The 22,648-nt window shown below is 36.3% G+C and overlaps 1 long non-coding RNA gene across 2 annotated transcripts; it reads right to left on the bottom strand.

The window, feature by feature from the left end:
* Window positions 1–11,774: 11,774 nt before the first annotated feature.
* LOC125322126 lies at window positions 11,775–22,189 on the bottom strand. 2 transcript variants are annotated; one of them, XR_007201854.1, is made up of 3 exons: window positions 21,854–22,189; window positions 20,084–20,189; window positions 11,775–17,735 (listed from the first exon to the last, which is right to left on the bottom strand). It is a non-coding gene; the product is annotated as an uncharacterized LOC125322126 (long non-coding RNA). The 2 variants fall into 2 exon arrangements; XR_007201853.1 differs by having other exon boundaries at window positions 11,775–20,189.
* Window positions 22,190–22,648: the final 459 nt, after the last annotated feature.

The raw sequence follows: 22,648 nt of genomic DNA, 5'->3' as shown, positions 1-22,648 counted from the left end.
TGCATGCTTTCCCCAACAGACACTCCAACTCGTTCAATTCAACAGCTGCTACAAACACTTCTATTTTTGGCACAGCAGCCCAACAGTTTCAAGAGGTTTACTCAAAGAGTAGGTGGGTCAGGATCTATATTTCTGTGAAATGCAATACACATCTGATCTTTCACAATGCCTGGGGTGAGACAAAAAAACTGTTCTCTTCAGGTCCTGAAAACATATTCTAATTTTGGCTGCTGTATCTTCATATCTGTGAAAGTACTCATCCAAAGATGGGTAAGTCATTGCAAAGTGGCATAAATACATTATGTGCCTGACTGGGCATGTAAATAGGCAATGGGATAGTGAACAGCCTGTCAGCCTGCTTTCTAGGAGTGTTAAATGAAAATAAAGCTCTGAATTGAGAGGAACATAGTACCACACCAGTAGTTACCCATTGTAGAGATAGGAAGGAAGGAAGTAAAGGAGCATTATAAAGGTTAAAGCATCCAGAGATTACACAGAAAAACCTTTAAGGGAAACATTCAGAAAGAACACTTAATGTAAGCATCAGGAAAGATTGGGGGTTTTTTTCCAGAATTAGGCCAGTTGCTCTAGAAGGACATCCAGATCTCTGGTTTCTTCCTCTATCACTTGAAAAGTACTAAAACAAAAACCAAAACCTCCTCCTGTTCCTCGTTGCAACATCTCACTAACAAATTCCATTTAGCTGTCTGAAAAAATGAAGTTAAAACTACTGATTTCAAACAACTTACACTCCTAAAGAAAGACTTTCTGACTAGAACTGCTAATGACAATGAGACTGCATTCTGCTACCTTTCCTCATGTTACTTAGCACTTTGTCAACAATCCCTGTTGGAAGTTTTTTCATGGAGAGTACGAAGACTGTTTTTAAGAGCTTTTATTTCCCCCTGATTTCTTCTGTGATAAAAATGCATATAGGTAGCTTACAAGAATGCACAAGTCCACACAAAGCATTAGACCAGATTTTTTTTTACTAAAGCTCAAAAAATTTTTGATATTTTTTTACTTGCAGATTATCTCAGGAAAATGAGATAACACTCTAAATTGCTCCAGGAAAACAACAATCATCATATGACACCTACTGTACTCAAAGTATTTTTTCTACGGCCATGCCCTCATGCAAGGATGCTCTCATCAGAGATGCTCATTTACACTGGAACAGCAGTCTAAGCCAGATACACTAAACACACAATAATTGTGGTTTGGAATGACAATATTAGTCAAAAAGGAAGGAAATACTTCTGCTCAATGAAAGCATAAAAATTTGCATCACAATGCAACAGAGCTCGGTATTTCTGGTGTCAACCTATCCAGCTGAGGCATGCACTGGAGATCTTCCTGTTTTAGGGGATGGAAAAGAAAGGGGCAAATTAAAATGCCTCAATGATGCTAAGCTGCATCCTTCAGACAGAATTACAGCTGGTATAAGAAGACCTTTCCAAAAAACTTTAATCATGCTGGTGTATATTTTCATTAACATACACACATAGCTGGAAGTTTCTTTTAATTGTCCCTTGAAACTCAATTATTCAGTCACAACACAATTTACTACGTAGATTATATTAAAATATTTTCAGCAAACTCACATGTAAAAGTTACCAGACTATTCCATAGTCCACAGATTACAAACCAACAGCATATTATTATTTTTACCTGCAAAGAAACCCCTTGCTTGCAGAGGTGTTATTTACACACTCTTACTAAGTACTTCTTTCAAATTCAAAGCGTATTTATGAAGCAAATTTTAGAACACAACTGCAGTGTTAGGTACACAACCCTTTGCTATTGGGCTGGGGAGAGACTGATCCTTTTTGATGTCAATAAACTTTAGTTTAATGAGTTGACATTTGACAAACATTCACCAAATATTTTCAGGAGTGAAAGAAAGCAATAAACCTTAAAATTCTGAGAAAAACAAATTTGCAAAAAGACGCATAATTTTATTAGCATTTCATGCTTCGGAGACGTGATGGAGTAAATATACTTCTGGATTACATTCTTGATTCAATAAATTAAGTATCCCAACCTTTCACATATATGAAAATCACAGGCTTTCCCTTGATGCATTTGTTTTCTTACTCAGAATCATTTGCCCAAAACACAGGACCACTCAGTACATATTCAACATCATATAAAATCACAAACAAATTAACTTTCATATTTATGCTCCAGATCATGTCTGTCCTGATTAAGCATTAAAAACAAATAGAAAGAGGTGCAGGTACCAAAAATAGAATATTATATATATTTCTACAGAGGTTCTACTGTCATTTCCAGCAACTCATTCTTTCAAAAACTTCATTTGCTTTTCCAATTTCTGTAATAAAATAGACTGGTACAGACTGGAAAACTGAACTTCACTGTCCCACTGACTCACAGTTTATGATAAAGGGTTCCTGGGACACTAATTAGTTCTCAGATGAATCTGATCAGTGCACAGCTGCTGGACTGCAGACCCCTGTCTTGTACAAGTTACAACTGAAAGTAGAAAATACTGGATGGGGGAATAAAATGCATCCTTTGATTTCTGCTCCATTACAAGATATGGATGTGTCACCCAGAACAATTTGCCATCAACTCACATCTACTGATAGCTTAATACAGATCTACGACTTCTACAGGCCAATGATATGTGAGCTAAATTATAAATAACAAATCATATTGAAATACATTCAGGCAAAAAATGCACATGTTTACACAGAACACATTTGCTGAAAAACACTAAGTGCTAGTAACTAGACTGTATTTTCCCATTCTTTAACAACACCTGGATCAAAGCAAATACACACTATGACTAAGCTCTTGGTTTTGAAGGTTAGAACGGATTTGGCAGTAAGGGCCAATGACACCCAGCGCTTGTTCACACTTGAAATCTCAGATGCAGTCTCTGCTGGCTCTAACTTCTTCACTATTTGAAACTCCTGCACTGCCACAGTGACTGCCACATGTCCATAGTTTGTGGGGACCTAAAATCTCTCAGCTGTTTTTCTTCTCATTATATTCCTGGCTTTTTCTCCTCATAATACTTTCAATGTCTGTCCCTTCATTATTCCCTTCAGACATAAGAAAATTTCTTCTGTCTGAAAATCTGGGTGATCTTCTGAATGGCCAGAAGGAGGATGGAAATTTTACTCCTATCTATCACCAAAATTCAGAAATAGTTTTCTGACTCCCTTGCACTGCCTATAACTCCACTTTTATTGATTAGTTGGAATCCTCATGGCAAAGGTTAATGTAACAAGGATGCAGAGAGCAGAACTGCATCTTCATTGCCTAGACTAGAAAATAACTGAATTTTCCCAGTTATCACAATTGGATAACGTTGACAGAGGCTGCCTTAAACTGGCTTTATTCTCGAAACAGAAAGAAACAGGGAGAATGATAGCATGAAAACAGAGGAGAAAGATCAAAACATGCTGAACTCAACATAAACAGACAGTGAAGTTCAGATCAATTCCCTGGCTAGAGGTGCTGAGGGACAGATGTCTGAATGTGGCTGATCAGAATGAAGGAAATTGGCACAAAGAGCAAAATGTCTAAAAGTATAACAGATCTAAGAGCATAATTCTTTGCATTAAAGGCATCTATTGGAGGGTATCAAAGCACTCTGTCTTTCTGTCATTGCTCCACTTAATAATCCCATCTGATACAAAGCAAAGAGTTACTATTAAAAATTAACTAATTTATTCTGAACATATTCCTTTCTTCATCCCTTGTTTTTAATTTTGCTATTAAAAGCTTTTACATACTTTTTTACTTGACATTAAGCTTCCATTGCTTCTCTCCAGAGTCATGGCAGCTCCCTATGTGATACACAGATATGTTAAAGTCAGTGCACATTTTAAAACTGCAAATCACAGAATGCAATGCTCTTAGCACATGCTTTCCTTGACACTTTGTTCTTGCACGTGAACCAGAAAGCTCCCAGGGGCCATTTTTGCCATTGAATACCAAAAAAGGTTACTGCTATGAGGACACAAAAAAAAAAAAAAAAAAAAAAAAAAAAATTAATTTATAGACAATATAAAACTCACAATGCAGTGTCACCTGTCCTGGAATGATTTATCCAATTTCTGTGGGAAAACTGTCAAAGCAAAGACTTTACTGAACATTTCAGTACAGTTTATACTAAATTTCAAACTTAAAGCAACTTATTTAGTTATTTAAAATATATATATAAATATAAAACCTTCAGTAGCAATAAAAACAAATTCTACAGTTTTCACTGAATAATGACTTTCCCTGGGTGGTTTTCTCTAACTTTTAGATTTTTATCTTTTTTTTAAATATATTGAAATAAAAATTCAAACCTCAAATACCTCTGAAATCCAGTACCTAAAAATTTATATATACCTGTGCTCTTCCACACAAAAAGATGTTCAAACTCACTTGCTACCATAATTGAGTTACATCATGCTTCATAAAATGTTGAGATCACTTCAATAACTTTTCCTTTTATTTTAGAAGCATTGAAACGGAATCCCTGTTGTACAAAAAATTTGGGTTCCACTTTCATGCAGAGGATCCAATACGAAGATAGAAAGTTAGAAAATCAGCACATTAACAAATTAGCTACTTTGCAGAGTGACTGCACAAAACACTAGAGGATAAAATTCCATTCAACAATTCATTTTCAATTTGGTGACAAATCACAATATCAAGCTCCTTTTACATCACATTTTGATTCCAATCTACCTACATGCAAGTAGAAATACTCTTGCTAGAAATACGTAGGATCAAGGTTTAGATGTGCATATTGATATAGGAATAACTTGAGACATATCTTTATTAGAGGAAAAAATACATATGTTTGCAATAGTGACAGCAAACAATGTGCTTTTATGGAAAATTCTTGCCATCTGGAAGGGTGCTAAATGAACTCTTTGCTAGGTTAGCAATTTGTTTTGTTGATAGCCAGAGCACTTAATTTCTATCTTTGGCATTTATTGTTCTTTGCAAATCACTTTCCTCAGCCACTATAACAATGCATTTTAATGCTACTTAAAATATATTCTCACTTGTGATTGGAAAACAATGAAAAAAAATGAATAAATTAATCATTAAAAATTCCTCAAAGTCATTAGGATGGAATTTAGTCTCCTTTATCAGGTTTCAGTCACTTGCTAGAAATACAGCAAGTAAAATTAAGCACAAAGAAAACTTGAAATATTTATCTTTGGCTTAATATCATCTTCAGGCCAGATGGTAAGTGGGCCACTGTATTGATTACAAAATACAGCACAAGAATATTATATACACTTACATGGATTTGACCTGTATTTACACTCACCATTAAATGCTTTCTGTGGAAAAGAAGAAACTATTAGGGAAAAAACACTCTCATTAAGGAAAAGCAAAACACTTAGATAAAACCCAAGTTATGACAGACGAGACACATAGCAAAGTTTTACGCATGGGCAGATCTACTACTCAACACCTGAGACCTGAATGTGAGTTTTGACCCAGCACACCTTGGTAGAACACCAGGCCAAATTTGGGATCTCAAGCCAAAGAACAACCAGATATATTTTCATTCTTTACTTTTGGTAGAGGATGCACAAACTATGCTGCTTTACCATTCTCCTTCATGGATGAGCATGGTTATTTAGCTCTTTGCAGAGTGACACAACTTCAACAGCAGCACCTTACCCAAGCACTTAATTTTAAGCACACCATTAATCTAATTGGAACCAAATGAATATCAGCACATTTCAGCTTAAATGTTTTATTAAATCCTTTGTTACTAAGCAGAGAGTTTTCTGCAATGAAGTGGACTACCAGGAAAGGAGCAATGTAAATTAACATCCATTTATCTGCAGATGTGGTCCAAGGTAAGTTGCAAGATCTGGATTTAGCTTTCCACCCATCCTGTCACCTTTTTCACTCAATTATGCAAGGAGTTCTGATGTCTCAAATCTTACTGCAGGTGTAATAAATCAGATTTGCAGTTTGATTACAGTAAGCGGCTTCAAATATAATAAATTATTTCACAATTAATAGAATTCATGAGACTTGGTATGGATTTCATCTAACTTTATCTGTCTATGCATAGGTATTCTCATCTCAGGGATTCACAACAGCATCATACTCATGGTGAAACCAGTCCACATACAATTCTTTGCTTTATCAAGTCAGACTAAAAACACATGTGGGATTTAGAGTTGCAGCCTCTGTACATTTAGGATTTAGAATTGATGATGTTCTCCTTCAATGGCAAGTAGTCATTTCCTAGTCCTATTTCCCACTCTAAAGCAGAAAAGCTGTAAAATACAACTGGACCAATAAAACCCAGTGATACAGTAATAATGCACCTTTCCAGGTGAAGAGTGGCGTGTGCAATGTCAAGAGTAAACATATCTATAGTTCTACTATGTAATACGCTATGTATATTATATCAATATATAAATATGTGGTGTCCTAGTTATCTCTTTAAAATAAGACAAAAGTTGTTGCATGTTCTAAAAAAAAACTTCCAGACTACCAAAATTTTTAAAGTTTTACAGTTAAAAATGGGGTTTTGTGAAATTATTTTATGAGTTTTTAAATTATATAGCATTCCTTTTGAGAAGGATAATCTGCAATGCAGTTATAGTAATTTTATTTCTGTCACTAGCTATAAAATGAACTAGTCAAATCTGCCTGAAAAAATCCCTTTTGGCAATGTTCTCACTCTGCTCTATTCCTATTCATGCTGTGAAATACATGAGGAAGGGCAAGGAATTAAAAAACAAACCACACAACTTTATATTTTAAAATTAGTCACTGTTGTATCTTTATAATTCTTAGCTTGAATTTATCAGAAATCTATACTCAAAATACCTGTAACAAATATGAAGTCAACAAAACAATCATCTGCTTTTCTGAAATAAATTCTAAAATATTTTGGGGTGAGATTAATAGTACTTTAAAAAAATTGTCTTGATTTAAACTACTCACTAGCATAAGCTTGAGGAGCTAAAAAAATGGGTCTATAAGCAGTCTGTAATTTTTCAATATAAAATATTTTTGGGCTTTCCTCTAAAAGATTAAAGTACTCAAATCTTATTACTATTAGAAAAATATTGTTCATATAAATAAATATTAACTCATTTAACTCATTCAACTCTGTTGAATATGGAATTTTCTGGCCCAAAATAATAAACACTGATCAACCAATACTACTTGGAATACTTGATTTTTTTCCTCTCTTTAATGCACATCAAATGGTTTTCAGTCTTCTGTGTTTCCAGGTTGAGTATTGAAAGTCCAGCCTGGCTATGTAAAAAAGGAGCCTAGTCTAGTCCATGAGCAAATCAATACAGCTGTTCCAATATGAAAGGAAAATTGCTCAATCAGCAAGGACTGAGAAAGAGGGCAGCCTGCACATATCCAGAAGAACAGAGGACATGGTTTCAAGCCACTGCCATGAATTATCTGTCCAGAAATTGAAATCCATTTGAGGCATCCCAAGACTAATGCACATCATCATCCTACTGTTAGCCACCTGATTTTCTATCATCTTTGTCCATTTTTGGACCATGAATTCCAACCTGAAGTGAAATATTCATTTTATTTTTTGACTGAACTTATTTATTATTTGATGTTATGAATTTGCACATTTCCCATGCAAAGGTGTGAAAATGAATACTTTCTGTCAAAACTGTAGAGTAAATCCACTGCAGGACAACTTCACTAATTCTTAAAACCAAAAGAAAAGTTTAAGTTAATTTAGCTTGAAAACCTCAGTAATTGAGGAGCTAGATTCTGCCTAGATTCTCAGTAAACCAGCACCAATGCAAAGATCCAACTTTTATATGTTAATTCAACATAATTGAATGTCTATTCCAACATTTTGTGAGTTAGTAGAAGTTACCATTGCAATAGGCACACCCTAGAGATTTATACATTTGAGCTGAAGGGGAGAAAGAAAAAAAAAAAAAAAAAAAAAATCTTTCTCTTGTAAAGCAAAGACAGTCAAGTTCTCATGTCCTGTTAAAAATGAAATTTTTGGCCATAAAAATCAGGGATAAAAGTTTTATTTAAATTAGGCAATTGAAGAATTGGGAATTACTTCCCTATCTCCAAATGTGGCTGATACCACAGACCTCAGGCTCCAGATACCTGATAAGAAAAGAATTTGTGCAGTTGTTCTCACTCAGTTGTTTAAACTTCAGTGCCAATGGGATTTATTTCCTCAGTGGTTATAATTACTTTTTGATGCCAGAGGTATGAAAAAGTCCAATCACTCCTTCCCTCCTTCCAGTTAAGGTTTTCCTACTTCTGTTAGGAGTGAATTACATTACCTGTCCTACTGCCTATTCATCTAACCTTATTATTACTTCAGAATGTTTTCAGGCTTCATTATACTTGACTAGCCTCAATAATTTAGTGTCAGCTCTAAATTTTGCTTCTCTGAAGTCCTTTCTTCTATTTTCACATGCCATATAATTATCTGGAGAAAATTTGACATGGGAAATATCCTAACAACTGTTAGCCTTTAGACAAACTAAAGATGTGATTTACATTCACATTTTCTGGCTTCTGCTTTCCATTTCTCATTTTTAATCCATACCATTAATTTGCTTCTCACTATTTGACAATCTTCCCCAAATAACTCCATGAAAAGAATTAGCTCTAAAACAGTTAAATAATAAATTATCTGATTTTTTAAGGCAAAGCCATGATTGTATCAAGGCTTTTAAAGAGTATATCTGTATCTAAACAAAAATACAAGCCATTTTTGTTTTAAAAATTGTAGCTTTACATCTTCTTCCTTGGAAGCTGCTCATTTTCCATGCATGTATGTGTGCAAGTACACCTGTGTACATACACACAAAAATTCGCTTTGCATACTTCAGATCAAGCTCACACAGTGCCTTTGTGCTTGTGAGATGAATCATGCAAGTCCCATTTATGCCTTAGGTTTTAGCTTTTATATTTTTCAGATCCTGTGCTGCCTAGTGTGTAAATCTGACACTTCATATAGCCTGTTAGCTACTGTTCTCACATTTCAGTTAGACTTGGCAAACCCTCTCTGGGCCTGAACTCAAGGACACCTTGTTGTCCCAGGCCCTGAAATATGCAAACTAAAGCCTTTGAAAAGGGGGGAAAACTTGAGGTAATTACTTCATTGCCTGAGACTAAGTGGAGAATCAACCCTGATATGCAAATGGACCAAACGTCTAAAAGTGCAAAGAACCCGTGACCCGGGGTCCATCTCGGATGTAGCCTCTTGGCTGTCCAAGGTGCACCTTTAAAGGCCCTTCAAATAAATACCTGCTTTTATTCTCTTAATCTTGTGTAGCCTCAGTTTTCAGGTAGCCACTTCAAGGCATCACCATCCTCTCCCAAATTTTTTAAGATGAACCACAAGCATACATACCACCCAATGCGAACCACTGACCATCTCCAATTTAATGTTGTTTTACTTAGCCATATTGATATGGACTCAAATACACCTGTCCAACAAGAAACAAGACAGATTTAGTTATTACAGTGATATAGTGTATGAAACACTATGTATTCATGATAATTTAATAACTACCCTCAGAAGTTCAGTACCCACCAAAGCATTCAATCACCTTGTGAGACAGGGTTTTTTTTACTTTTCTCTATTCAGTCTCAATTTTCTTGACTTTCCCTTCATCCAGTATGCTGTAGGCATGCTAAAGTTTTGATATGTCTGACTAGCTCCTACTCAAGTTTTCTTGTAATGGAACTACAATTCCTGCCCAACCCTTTGCTAGATACTATTTATAAAATACTTCTGAAGGAATTTATCCTTTTGAAACTTGTCATTTAACCACACTATATTTTTATTCTTTCTCAAGTTTTAATCAAATCTGTATACTTTTACTGATGATAGACTTAACTTTCCCAGATCTAAGGAATTCTAGTTTAACACTGCTTTGAAGTCTGTGTATTTAGGGTTACACTGAATCTGTTATTTATTCATTTTTTCTTCTTAAATATCCAGCGTCATATTTCTAGGTTGTTTTTATACATACAGTTTGTCCACCAGTAAGATAAACTTAATTCTACTGTGGCCATCTAAACAGCTACAAGCAAATGCTGTTTGAACTTTCATGAGCTTTTCTTTACAATGCTGTAAAATTTAAGGAGGTTTTTTCTTAAACCACTTGATAAGATAACAATGGAAAATTTTCTTTTAGTCTGAGCTTCCTATGAATGCTAAGCAAGTGACATTAGAAGCATTTTCTCATGTTTTTGCAAGTTCCCTATTCATATTAGCCTGTGTTTTCAATATAAAAAGCTCCAGGATAGGTCTAAAACTTATTATCCTCCTCTTTCCCTTAGTTTTTCCACTTTAAATTGTACCATGGGATTGAGGGGTAATAATTTTAAACTGAAAAAAGTTATCCTTAGACTAAATATAGGCAAGAAATTTTTTTTGCTAGCAGGAAGGTGAGACTGAACAGGTTGCCCAGAGAAGCTGTGCACATCCCATCACTAGATGTGTGCAAGGTCAGGTTGAATGAAGGGGCCTTTGAGAAACTCGATCCAATAAAAAGGCTGTTGGATCAGCTGATCTTCAAATGCTTCTTGCAACCTAGCCCATTCCATGACCAAGAAAGCAAGATCCTGTATTGTCTGGGTCACTGCAAACGACAGATAAGATTTTTCTAAGAGGCAATCCACTCTTAATGCTATACATGAAAAACAAAACTCCTTGATTTAGCTTCCTCCACAGATTTTTCTTGAGAAAAATTCAACAAAATTCAGCAAAATTCAACAAATTTAGACAGAATCCTCTATGCTGAGTGTTTTCAAAAGTTTGGAAGCTACATAATACGTGGTACACAGAGGGAAATATTAGAAAATTTGACATACAGTGCTCTAGACTGAAGGATTTATGTCATGCATGTTTCAGATTGCTGTAGAAAAAGCAAAACTTGAAACACCTAATTTTGTTTATAGTGCTGGTACAGTGGCCAAAGTGAGGAAATCCTGTTTTTGTTTACAATCACCTTAAGCCCCAAGAAATGAAAAAATGGATATTTTTATAAATTTTATAATATGGTCAAAAATGAGATTAGTTATTAATATGTGAAGAGCCTTGTAGGCCATCTTACACTCAGACCTTAACAAGAATAAACAGTTTCACACATATACCAAACTCTGATGGATGTCTGAGATCACCCAACATAATACACACACAAATACCACACATTTACACTGCAGGACAAGTCACACAAATATCTATAGGTGTCACAGAATTCGTTTTCATTACAAAAAGTTCTTTGGACTATTTTACTATGGCTGCACTAAGGGACTACTTTAGAGCCAATTTGAAAATAGCAGGGGTCACAGTACATTAACAAAGATGAGCCCCATGAGGTTATCATTTTTATTTTTTGAACTGCAGCCTAACAGGACATACATGAAGCTTAGATCCCATTTCATAAAGAAATAACAAGGTTGTGTTATAGCTGCTCAAAGGGAACACTTCAAATGTGACCAAACTGCTAATTCTGCTATAACTGTCCTAAGTGCCTAAAGGGCCATTTATTAAAAATAAAAAATAAATTGCTTCTGCCAGTGAATAAATCCCCAAATGCTGCTGAGGGCAGCATTTTGAAGGAGAAATATTTAAATGTTAGAAACAAAATTTGCTTAATAGAAGGCTTTGGATTTTCATTTGGTTGCAACAGAGCTACATGTCCCTGTCTCAAATTATGATAATATGCAGTTGAAATCAAAAATTAATATCATAAGATAAAGTCCACAGTACATCAAAACACAGTATATAGATACACTCCATTTAGAAATCACTTTATTTATTACATCTAGTGATAACTCCAGTTGCCAAAGGAGAAAACATGCTTTCTATTGAAAAATTTCATTGTCTCAGTTCCATACTGCAGCTAAAAGATCATCATAACATAAACAGGGTTGCCCAATCAAAATTTATAAAGACATGACATTTATTATGCGACCAAAATATCGCTTTCAAACGCCACGATCGAGAAAAACAGCCCCGAGCCCGGGGTCGGAGCTGGGTGAACACGCATAGATCTGATCTCTATCGCACCAGACCTCCCAAGTTCACGAGTGCTGCTTCGGCTGGTTCCTTCTTATACAGTTTTTGGGCAGAGTCCGAGTTAATGCTATTCTTCTCGTATTCATGAAGTTTTCTTGTCCCGGAGTTGGGCCGCACAAAGCCTTTCCTGGGTCTGATGAATTGTCCATCCTGGGTGGTGAGTGGGCCATTCCCAGAACAGTTACTTTTAGTTCCTGGAATGTCCGATTCCTTATCAGATGAGATGTAGATATCAGAGTGTGGTGATCAAGTCGTCATGGTGCAAATGTCCCGGTGATAAGATCCAACCCCACCTAGGTGGAATCCTCACTTACTGTGAAAGAAATACTTTTAGTGTTGTGAAATTTTTCTCTCAGCCAGGCTGGTGCAGGGATTTAGAAACTCGGTCTCTGTAGGGTCTAATTACATTTCAGTTTTATATAGAATAGCACAAATTACATATTTTCTTTATAACAATAATAAGATAAGACATCAGACAATAAGAATCATTCCTTGGAAATTTAAACAATGAATTCAAGTTGGTTCACTTTCCTTAACTGAAGGCAGAAAAATTACAAAACCTTCTAATGGTCATTCTACTGCTGTCATCTGATGTAATTTTACTTTGTAAAGGACAACTTAGTGCAGAACCAGTGTAGGCCAGACTCTGCTTTGATTTCAAGTTAATGCAACTTTAAAAAACTTCCATGTAATTATTTAAACAGCTACAATATTTGTGCTAAAAAGCTGCAGAATTATATAAATTAATCCCTGTCATTCTCTGCAGCTGTGTTGACATTTATCAAAATATGTAGCACTTAAATATTAAAGATAACTGGGCGATAAACATCTTACAAGTGTCTATAAAGAAAGCAGTAAATAAAAAGAACATTTTAAAGTTGGAACAGTATCACTATTTTCATGAAATATGCAGGCCTGAGCACGCAGATGTGTTCAGCCCTGCCCGTTATTTGCAGTGTCATAAATGCTATGCAGTGATATTTTATTATGTTATAGTAGCACTTCTGCTTTTGACAAAAGAGATTAGATGTGTTGTGAGTGCATGTGGAAAGACAGCACCCACTCCAATATAACCTAATATGTTAAAAGCCAAGGTTGAAAACATTATCCACTGATTCTCAAGTCCCAGTTCAGTCCTCCAGCAAAAATATTTGGGTTGGTTTTTTCCCCTCTGGAGTGACTGTTCTAATTATAAAGTTGTTACAAATATACATACTCACAAAAAAAAATACTCACAATTATGTTCCCTCCCCAAGCAAAAGGAAATGTGATTAATATGAGAACATAGGAAAGAGGAAAACACAGACCAAAGCCTCTTTTGCTGTAGAAGTCCTCGGGTCTGTATGCTGCATACTGAAGAGCTACTAAATTCAAAGAAAGGAAGAAATACCATTCTATTTCTCAAATATTTCTATAAACTGCATTTTTCCCTCTCTCAGCTCCTTTCCTTTTACTACTTCATCCTACAGAAAAAAACATTATGCTGGACTTGTGACATAATTTTCATGACTGCAATGCCACACATAGGATTATGACTTAACCAAAGGATCAGGCAGAAAATCAGCAGTGAGGAGAGGCTGTGAGCTTTTCTGCTGGATTAAAGCACAAATCTTCAACAGGAGTGAAAAGAACATAGACATCGCTAACCAAGGACATGGCTTTTACTCCAAACCTTCTCACTCAGACTCGCTCCACTATGACAGCTCACTTGATCACCACCCAGGCAGAAAAAACTAGAAAGACCACAGTCAACCTCACTACACCAATGGGTAACAAGGGGGCTTTTCCTTGCTACATTTTTTTGACCATTCTGGCAAAAGACAGTAGTTCTTGCTCTGCAGGACAGGGAGACACCTTCACCTGCTAGTTCTTACTTTACCTGGATATCAATGTACAATTGGGATCTTCAAGCACCTCCCATCCTTGTACTTCACTACAGATTAAAATCTGGACTTCAGCACTGGATAACTAACAAAGAAACCTGAATAAATTACCTGGCTGCCTGTATCATTTGTCAAAAAGTAACAGTCACAGAGATTTATATATTTACATCCATCTTTTTTTGGGTTTTTTTTAAGAAACTGAAGTCTTCATTTGATAGTGAAAGCAAGCTATGCTCACAGATAAGAATGTTCTGTGTTATGTTATGAATACCTGTGCAAGTGGTTAGAGAGACTTTACATACCTATTATTCTCTTTCACAGGGATAGAGGAGCTGTGGGTCCACAGGCACTTTCCCAGGGTGCTACAAGTAAGAATAGATGCTCACATACCAAACTGCTGCTTTAAAAACTACAGCAGTTGGGTTTAGTATGAGCTCCCAGAACCTGCTTTGTCAGTGTCTTCAGCAAGAAGGACAGCACAGTACTACTGGTATAATCTTCATGTGCAAATGGCTGCTTGTCACATTATGAAAAAGTCTGTATACTGAGAATTTAAAAGGAAGTGTCCAATAACAAGCTGAGCTTTTTTGCCATGTAGGATGATAGGTGCATTGGGGTAGAGGAGGCTGAGCAGGGTGCTAAAGAGGAGAAAAGAACCTACACTGAAAAAGGGACATAAAATTTGGTGTTAGATTTCATAATACATATCCTGAAAGCTCTGCTGTGATCCAACCCTAAAACATTTCCGCAGTGTCAAGTCAACAGCTGGAGGTCATTTGTCCAAATTTTGGTTTTATTAAATATAAGAGGGAAAATTTAAGGTAGATGCTTGGTAAACTTTTAAGATTCCAAACCACCCAAGTTAGGCAACAAGAATATAGAACAAAAGTTCTATATTTCAGTGTACAGGGTTAAACTAATATGGGAGACTTATCTAGGCAAGTCACCATCGCTAGGCAGAGCTGCAGTACTATAAATTAACAACCCTATTTTTAAGTTTACATTTGGAAGAACTTCCAATTCTGAGGTGATGGGGTCAGCTGGAAGTCATCAAAAACTGTGAACTGCTGCAGAGGAGAAGGGGTTTTGTATGCCTTACCTATTACCAAGGAAAGTATGGTCTCCTCAAACAGATATTCATAGATTAATGCTGTGAAATGAGTCTTATTTTCAAGGAGAAAAACCACAGTTAGAGCTCCTAGGGTCATTGTGAAAGCCTCAGACACAAAACTCAGTCAATTCTAAAGGAACCACCAGTAGAAATACCAAACTCATTTTAAGTATCACAGAGTGCATGGGTAAGTAGGAAGGGAAAAAAGGAGAAAAAAATAAATTACTACCCCTTGAGAAGTACAGCCAGCAAAATGCACAAGCTGACCTCTTCTAAAAAAGATGTATTACTTCTAAAAAGGGGCAGATGTTAAAACAATAATCCTGAGATTATACACCTCAGAATTCCAAGATTTTAGGAATTTTTTTTAAAAAACCCAAACAAACAGCAACAACAACAACAAGACACAAGCATGTAAATTTTTTCTGTGAATAGGAATATGTACTTTATAGGAGTTTTTAGTTTTGTTATCACCTATTTGACTTACTCACAAATGGAGAGTCCACAGCAGTCTTCATCCAGAAAGAATCTTCAGCAGCAGTCCAAGTTACCCTCATAAACATTTAACCACAAGGGGTTCTAAAAGTCCAGCTACAGTAGCTTAAAACAGCAACCAATTTGCTCTAATCGTGACCTTTCCCATCTTATCATACACAGATATAACACAAATGCAGAGCCTAAAGGCTTTTACTGTATCCTCCCCTTTCTGAGGGTTTTGACCGCCTCAGCTCAGGACTAATTGAGAAAGAGCACAAAGCAAAACAGCTGAACATTAACAAAGCCCACACCCTTTCCCTGGGGTCTGCTTTTAAACTGAGGCTCTCAAGATTGGCTTCAGCTGTAGGTAATACACTCCATCTGTGTTGCAGACTTACCACACCCCAGCATTTCCACATCCATCCATCCATCCATCCCTCCAGCATTTCCCCATCCATCAGATTCTGCCCCTGACCCACAGACTGGCTTGCCCTTGGATCCGTCTTATCACTGTAACCTTGCCCCCCACCCTGGAAATGTGTCTGGCTGTTCCCTCCCCTGATGCTGTCCCAGAGCAGGGACTGCTTTTGTGGCTGAGCTCGAGCCATCAGCACCCCTGGCCCTGCCCAGCTCAGCCCAGATCCCCTCCCTTCACTGGGTGCTGCCAGGGGAGGGTGAACACTGCACTGTTCCCAGGCTTGGCACAGCAGCCCACAATGTGAACCCTGGCACAACGGGTCAAACTCTGGGCACTGTTCATTCCCAAATCATCATCTGCCATATTAATGGTCTGAGACTGCACCTAAACTCTGCCATACAAATTGAAAATAAGAATCTTGCCAAGATTTTAGATTTATCCCTTAAGACGAGGAAAGGTCTGATGTCCCAAAAGTATTGCCCCTTAAACCCCAGTGGATATCTACTCGTTCAGCAGCTGAGCTGACAGGAAATCACTTTTCCACTTTGGCAGTGAAAGAGTGACACTGTCATAAAACTGATAAACCAGAATTTCTTCTCTTTTACTTTATACTGAACCTAAATTGCAGACCTAATAAAAGCCACACAGATGTACTTGGCAGGATGATAGTGAAGTAGTGCACCATTCTCCTACCTCCAGAAACTTCAGGGAATGCCACAAGCTTAAGCTGCAAGTTAAATGAGGACAGTGGATTCATCCTTGTCTACGCTAACTCACGTGACGCATTTCTCCTTGTTCAGCCATTTAAACTCATGTACCTCCATTGCCTTCAATAGATTTCCTCCAGGATCACAGTGAAGTAAGGCACATCTAGGCTGTAGGATTGAATAGAAATGTCAACAAACGCAGCCATTGTAGCCAGTATATTATGAAAGAGTTCCCAAGGACAGTCCTCAAAAATGGGCTGCAATGGTTCACTTCATTGTGATGTAAACTAGAGAGCATTCAGCTAGTATTATGGTTGAATTTGTCTGTCAGATTTAGAAAAATATTCAAAGAAATATGATGTGCAATTGCTGAAAGACATTGCTTGTAACTCTGAGTGGCGCTTGTAAAACTGTGTGGCGCTGATCTCACAACAATTTATCTGGAAGAAGAATTTGATCTGTAACTTTCATAGATAATAAGACTTATAAGAAAAGCATCACAAGTAGCTATTATATTACACCATTTATTCCCATTAATTTGATTAAACAATTCCTTACAGCACATCAAATAAAAAATAGTATCCAAAAGTCCATATTTTAAAGCTTAAATACTTTTAAATAGACTTCCAATTTAATTCATAGCAAGAAACCGTGGGCAGATTTGACATGCTAGTTAAAGGTAATTCCATACAGACAGCCTTTTGGTGCTAATATGCCATTTAAAACACATGCTCTGTAAGCTTCAGTAAGATTGGGTTTTGAAACAGAGCACAGGCATTTTGTTTTTCTTCCAATTAACCTTTCATGTAGGTATTTGGTTGCAAAGCTCAATATGTTAGAAGAGTCTTATGTCTAGAACAGGATTAAATAAAATGGCAGCAATGTATATTTATATATTTAAAAATCAATTTGGGTGAATTCTATGTCAAATCAGTTGAGGAAAATATTGTAGTGCTTTTGGGACTAATCAGATCAATTCCAGGCAATCATGTCTTATGTTTCATTGTAGAACGAGTTGTTCTTCCATGCTGAGTCTTTGCACAAAGTGTGAGAGATGCTGACACAATCAATAGTCTGTTCCCTACAAAAAATAGTTCAAAGGCTCTGTGTGAATAACATTACCCTATTTTCTCAAAATCCTTCCTAGCATCAATAGTATGGCTAGAAAAAGGAATATTAACATTAAAATAAAAATAAATTATAAGGGCTCAGCAGACCAGCAGGAAGCAGAGAAATCATGCCCTCTTTCCGGAAACTAACTTAATTAAAGTCAATAATCTCAGATAATTTAGGATAACTAAACTCTAACTTCTTAGCAATAATTGTTGAAGAGATCCTCACTTCTAAAAGACCGAGTAACATCTGTCATCACAGATAAAATGAGAATGAAGAAAAACTGTTTCTTTTTGTTGGTTTTATTGTGGGTTTGAGGGGGTTTTTGGGTATTTAATATTTCATTTTGCTGTAGGTTTTTTAAATTATTGTTTTGCTATAATTTTGAATTAGACATGTTGCAGACCAACTTTTGATTCTGAAGTAAACAAGTGCTTGCTGTTATGTCCCTGTATGTGTCTGGACTTCTTTATGAAGGTGCATAGGCTGATATTCCAAGTTAAATAGGTCAATAAGTAGTCTAAGTCTAAATGTATATGTTCCTTTTAATGAAAGTGATTTCCGTATTCATTACTAAAGCATGACATTATTTTTCCAGTGAAATTTTTTATGGGTTTCATTAAAAGAAGGTCATAAAGAATCACCCAAAGTAAGTTTCAAAGCTATTTAAAATATAATACAGTTATTTAGGAAAAAAAAAAAATAGAAGGAAAGAAGAAAGAAAAGAAGGAAATTTCTACCTATGCAAGATTTGACTTGAAAGTCCTTTTTTCCCCTCCAAAATAATTTTTTCATGTTTTCAGTTGAACAGAAATACAAAATTAGACATATAATTTAGGTTTTAGACATTGAAATTAATTTTTATACATACAACTTTTCAGTGCACAGTGATGACTGTCAGTAACAAATGGCAATTACATCTACAGCTCAAACTATTTTAATGATCATGTGATGGATACTGTATTTGGGAGTTCAGTTTTGTGCACAGCTACACATGCTCCCTCTGTATGATTATATTCTTCTAAATAAACAGCAAGACAACCTGGACAGAGATGCTCAGAGGGAGAATATTTCAAAAACCAAATGGTTGAGCAGGCTCACATCAAGATGCTTGTACCCACAGGGCATTGAGTAGGACAAGAAGAGCTTCTTAGGAATTAAAGGGAATTGGGAACACTTTGCTGGAGCTTGAAAATCATTGACTTTCTCAAAGCAAGCATACGTTGGGCAGAGGAAAACTGTATATAATCCATCATTACTCCAGTTTTCTCTTCCCTAATAGATAAATGTTCTCTGTTGAAAAAGGTTAAAAAGTCAACTTAATTTTCTAATAAATTTTTTTAAAGTATTTAGCAAGCCTTTGATCACTGGTAATTAGTTTGCAGGGGACTGGAGACACAACTGGACATATCTCTCTCAAAGCTTTGACCAACTTAGGTATTAACAGGAGCTGTAAAATCATATTAAAAAAACTCATTAACATTTTAGTAGCTCTTTCCAAATAAATTCCAAGGTCCCAGTATCATTTCAATCCTAAAGTAAGCTTTCTCAATATGTGATGTCATGGTTTAGGCCCAGCCAGCAAGAAAGCCCCACCCAGCTGCTCCATGGGATGGGGGAGAGAATCAGAAGAGTTAAAATGAGAAAACTTGTGTGTTGTGATAAAGACAGCTACATAGGGAGAGCAAAATCCATGCATGCAAGCAAAGGAAAACAAGGAATTAATTTACCACTTCCCATGGGCAGGTAGGTGTTCAGCCATCCCCATCACTGGGAAGACAAATGCCATCATTCTGAGCCTCTCCCCTGCTTTCCTCTTGTTCCCCCAGCTATATACCCTTAGCACAATGCCGTGCAGTCTGGGATATCCCTTGGGTCAGTTGGGGTCACCTATCCTGAATGTGTCCCCTCCCAATTCCTTGTGTCCCCCAGCCCACTCAGTGGTGTGTGAGAGGCAGAAAAGGCCTTGGGTCTGTGTAAGTGCCCCCCGGCAACAAAAATATCCCCAAATTATCCATGCTGTTGCCATTACAAATCCAAAGCACAGCCCCATACTAGCTACTGTGAAGAAAATGAACTCTATCCCAGCAAAACCAGCACAGATGATAAGTACTAGAACTACCATGCAGTTAAAAAAAAAAAATCCACCAAAACTCAAACAAACAACAAAAAAAGACCAAACAGAGCTAACACTACTTTTCATATCCAAGCTACAAAAGCTGTGTCACTTCACTTCCAAAAACAAAATTACACAAGACAGCTTGAGCCAATCTAACACCTTGTCACTGCTCCCTACTGCATGCTGTCTCTGTTTACCTTGCTTTAGCTGTAACATATATCAGGCCTCTCCATGAGACTATTTCAGATGGTTTTCTGCTGGATTAGTGCAATCAGTCTTTTGAACGATGATCTTGGGTAGAGCCTAACAAGGAGCAGAATGACACCATGTGAAGGAGGGAGGAGGAGCTGCTCCTGCAGCCACATAAGAGGAAGCCTCCCCATCTGGCAGTGGTCATTTGTGGCACTGACTCAGGGTCTCAAATAAGTCCAACTGGAGAGGAATCAGGTTATAATGGTTTGGACAACTTTAGTGGTTAGGATTTAAAAGCTTGAGAGAGACCTAAATAGATATAATGTTGATGTAAATAGTGATGTTACAATACAGATCTAATAGATACAAAATTCATTCTGATTACTAAATTACGTAGGATTTATCATTTTACTAGTGGATCATAGTGTACAGAATGACCGTCAGGTTTTGTTGTCAAAATTTCAAGAACCCCTGAAGACTGCTGTTGGTTAGAAGTAATACGGCACTGCTGATCTCAGAAGTATGGCATGTCTATGATCTCAGAAGGGTGAAAAGTTAATTGTTATGAGCGTAGCAGAAATTGTGCTGCCTCTTCCATCTCCAGCTCTCCAATGGCAAGAGGCTCCTCTGTTTTGTAAACATCAGGCTGTCTCAGGTGCACAAACAGCAGGTTGAGCTGAATTCTTGCAATGCCACAATGTACAACCTCTGTTATCTTCCTACAGTTCTATACAGAGACTCAGGAATGGAGAAATCATGGGAGAAATTAAATAAAATTGTGCTAGTAGAAGGAAAAAAAATATTGACAAAAGGAGTATATATCTGTGTATATATTTATGTCTAGATATGTCTTTAATTGCTAAATTACCAACATTATTTTTTAAGATTATCTAGATTTTTTGTAAATGAAAAGGAGAATAATTTATAAGATTTTATGTAAATGTTGTATTTATTATTAGTGAAATCAGAGTGTTATTAAAGTTCTGTTGGTACAGGGAAGGTGACCTCACTAAATTCATATGACATTATTTAAAAGCTCTTAAAAGATACATGGTGGATTTCAGAGGAATTAGGTTCAGAATTTTAAAATGTTGTTACAGTATAGAAAAGCTGCAACAACCAAAGATAGAAGATTATATCGAAATGGATTTCACTGAAGAGATTAAATCACTGGTTCCCATATTAATTTATTTACCTCATATCAGCACAGCTGAGGGTATACCTCTTTAGATTATGTCAGATCATGCATATCTCAAGAGCAAGGCCTCTCTCATAGACCAGAGGACTGATCTTTTCAAAAATGCAAAATAAAGTAATGCAAATATATCTGGGCACAGAGTGGGACAAAGAAGGCCAGTAACTGATGATGATGGAAAAAGTAATTGTAACTATGCATTTTTTCACTTTCTCAATTGCTCCCTATTAAGATATTTGCATACTGAAAGAAAGTAATGGGAATAAAGACAGTCAGATTCTTTAATACATCCTTGTTTTCTGAATCTCATTTTTATTGGCATACATACACAACATTCTAAAAAGAAAGAACAATAGCCCAAACACTTGATTTATAGAAAAAAATTCTCATTTTCTCTATGAATAATGGTCTTGATCCCATATAAATCCAAATAACATTCCCTGAAGTATAGTGCAGAAATATTTCAGAGGGAAGGTCACCTTTCATACGCAACTCTTGGAGATACACATAAAAAAAGGCACAAATAAATCTCAAAATCCACTGCTTAATCAACCATTTTGCTTCACAGGAGCAATCATACCTGAAAATCAGCACGTCTATTTCAACCATCAGGTGGATGTAGCAGTTGCCAAAGGCAGAGTTGTTCCTCTTTCCCTCCACGGAACTCCGTATTATGCAGCGCAGTTTCCTGGCATAAACCTCCAGAACATTCTGACACAGACATATTTGTAAAAATGAAGCAAACCCCACTCCCCAAACAATTTCAACATTTTCAGAATTCTACGAAGGCTTATTTTCTCATTTAAAGCTGTAAATAGCTAAGTACACATGCATCTTGGCAAGTGGAGCCTTTTGCATTTTTTTAACAACACCTGCAAAAAGAAAGAGAAGAATGACAAACTAAAGTATGTGTGGGTTGATCACATGTTAGAGGAATGGTTTTACACCCACTACATGATTTTTAAGAAATGAATTCATTTTGATTTAAAGTGATAAACACTTTTCAAAGAAAACTTTGGCAGAAAATATCGTTTAGATTTCTATGTTCTAAAGTTATTTGAACTATTTCTCTGGAAAGTTACTGCAAACATAATTTTACAGTAACCTAAACTAAAATATTTATTATCTGCAATTGATAGTTTGTGACCTATTTCTATATAGGTCTTCACTTTGCTCACCTATCACCTTAAGATATATCAAGAATTTTTTCCTTTTATCTTTCATTGAACATGCCCTAAACCAGAAGGCACTTATATAAATCAGAATGATCAAGAAATGTGTTTGAAGTTCAACATTTTTAGCATCTCTGACATAGTTTGTCCGTATTAATATTAAAATGAAACAATCTCAGTGAACTACAGTTCAATTTATGGAA

Source organism: Corvus hawaiiensis, chromosome 2 (assembly GCF_020740725.1).
Source record: "Corvus hawaiiensis isolate bCorHaw1 chromosome 2, bCorHaw1.pri.cur, whole genome shotgun sequence".
Lineage (NCBI taxonomy): Eukaryota > Metazoa > Chordata > Aves > Passeriformes > Corvidae > Corvus > Corvus hawaiiensis.
This window is presented reverse-complemented; position numbering and strand designations above follow the sequence as displayed.